The sequence below is a fragment of the Temnothorax nylanderi genome, unplaced genomic scaffold, assembly GCF_030848795.1.
Source record: "Temnothorax nylanderi isolate EJ_2023f unplaced genomic scaffold, tnyl_v1.0 TNYL_tig0136_pilon, whole genome shotgun sequence".
NCBI lineage: Eukaryota > Metazoa > Arthropoda > Insecta > Hymenoptera > Formicidae > Temnothorax > Temnothorax nylanderi.
The window spans coordinates 257,778-260,000 of NW_027249198.1; the positions used below are offsets into that span (position 1 = coordinate 257,778).

The 2,223-nt window shown below is 41.3% G+C and overlaps 1 protein-coding gene across 2 annotated transcripts in view; it reads right to left on the reverse strand.

The window, feature by feature from the left end:
- Nucleotides 1–1,822: 1,822 nt before the first annotated feature.
- Nucleotides 1,823–2,223, reverse strand: part of LOC139777031 (uncharacterized) — an 84,519-nt gene continuing 84,118 nt past the window's right edge. For both annotated transcript variants that reach the window (XM_071714180.1, XM_071714179.1), the window contains one exon: nt 1,823–2,223. This exon is cut by the window's right edge and continues 7,591 nt beyond it. The gene's annotated coding sequence lies outside the window, so the exon portion shown is untranslated.

Below are 2,223 nucleotides of genomic sequence, written 5' to 3' on the forward strand. Positions count from 1 at the left end.
TGACGATAATATGGTGTCTCCCTTCCTCTTTCCTCCGCTATTCCTCCTCGCATAACCGCGCAATCTTCTACCTCTGCATTCGGATCGCCGCAATAAGGCTTTAATCACTCGATATACTTTATTGCTCGTTTATTCTCTACTTTACGTTTTAACAATTTCATGGTGTGTGCTCTTTCAATATGCGCCGTCACTCGCTCTCTCGCTCTCGCCTTTCGTATCCCGCCGTTCACGCCGCTCTTTCATTCGTTCGCGATTAGCTATATGCACGCGTGGCTCTCTCGACGGAGAACAGAATTTGCGCGACGAAAGCGCAAATCGTGACTCTTCTGTTCTCCCTTCTCCTTTCTTCTTCGAGATCGATCCCCGGGCGTTTTTGCGATTCGCGCGATCCCGGATCGTCCCGGATCGCGCGGCCAAGATCAACTTTCATGAGGTCGCGCGTTTCAAAAGGGACGCCCTCGAGTCCCGAATAGGATTCCGTGTCAAAGCTTAAAAAACGCGAACTTAAAAATTAAATCGCGTGCCGAAGGCGAAATGTATTAACGGCATGCTTGTCGCGCGTGCCAGATATACGTTCGCGATTGTGATCGCGAGATCATGAAAATTGCCCCGCGCCACTGCGTCTCGAAACATTCGCCGGGAATCGAGAGAACGTCGTTGATTAGCGACACCTCCGAAGAACGCGGTCAGATTCCCGTTCAGTGGTCCAAATTAAAAAAAAAAAACCGATAGGATCGATATATTTACAGATCGATCGTGCTCTTTTCCCTCGTCTTCGTGATCTTAGATTAATCAGCCGCGTAATGTACAATGCCGGCATTCCTCATTCGCGCTTTATTTCTCTCTCGCTCTCATTCTCTCACTCTCTCTTTCTCACGTTTTAATCTAATAACTAGGTCTTCGTATAAATATAATATATATCTATATATCTATGTATAAGTGTTCAGTGCCTTTAGACTAATTTGATACTAAATGAAAATATAAAAATCTATACGTCAGAACTACGGTTGTTTATTTATTTATATACGATGTTGGGTGGCCCGATCTCGCGAATTTACGAGTGTGACTGCCACGCTACATCTCGCGATGTGATCGTAGATATTGTGTGTGTATCACAAACAAGCGCCGCCAATACGCGACAGGAAAGTTAACTGAAATGGCTCCGTCTCCTTGTGATTTTGTTAATAATTTTTCGAACTATAAATACTCTAAAAGCAAGCACAATTATCGCACCTCCTTTGCTCCGTGAAGTTTCTCGAAAATGTCTCACCACTTACAAGGTAACTAAATGACTAGAAGTAACTCACTAAAGAAAATTGATGTTTCCATATAAGTCATAATTTAATAGTTAATCCGTTAATTAGATTATTAATTGTTTAAATTTAAAGGCTTTTCGAAGCGCCCTGGGATAATAAACGTTGTTAAACAGAAATAAGCTTGACGGTTTGCTAGCATTTTTCACTTGTTTCGCTGCCAAATCACTTCAAATCGCCGATTATCTTTTCCCTGAAATTTCATTCTTTATTTGGACTGATTTCTGCTTGAATTTTATTGTGAAAATTTAACGAATTGATAGGTTCCTGAATATTTTCTAAGGGAATGCAATCCCTATCCTAAGCTGTAACGAACTGCCCTAAAAATTGCAGGGTATTGCAAGCGATAGAACGCGATTTCTATCGGTAGCGTTCTATCACGAAGCAGTTATCGCAGCTGCCTTCGATCGCCAACAAGATCGATCGATCCTGGACCGATCGTCTCTCTCGGACTGATTGCACACGATCCGCAATAACAACAACAAGGGCGTCAACACAAGCGACTCGAGTAATCATAAATAAATTAAGTTTAATTGCTAAGTAATAAAACGTTAATTACATATGTCAATGATAATTAATTTAAGTTTACAACACACGTCTCGTGCAAAAGTGTAAAGAACGTTTGTCTTTTTTTTCTTTTTTTTTCGTGCTACACTCAATACCATTGTTCTTTTGTTTTTTTTTCTTGTACGATTTAATGTGTATGTGTGTCGCGCGTATGTGTGTGTGTGTGTGTGTGTGTGTGTGTGTCCGTGTCATTTAATGATTTCTCGACTACAATAAGCTCTTGGTAAAACGTAGTAACATTGTAGTTTACAGTAGTTTACAATCGCCTCTCCCTCGCGGCCCCCGATCGCGGATGCGTATATACGTGTGTTTGTATGTGTGTCTATTACATAATTACACATCT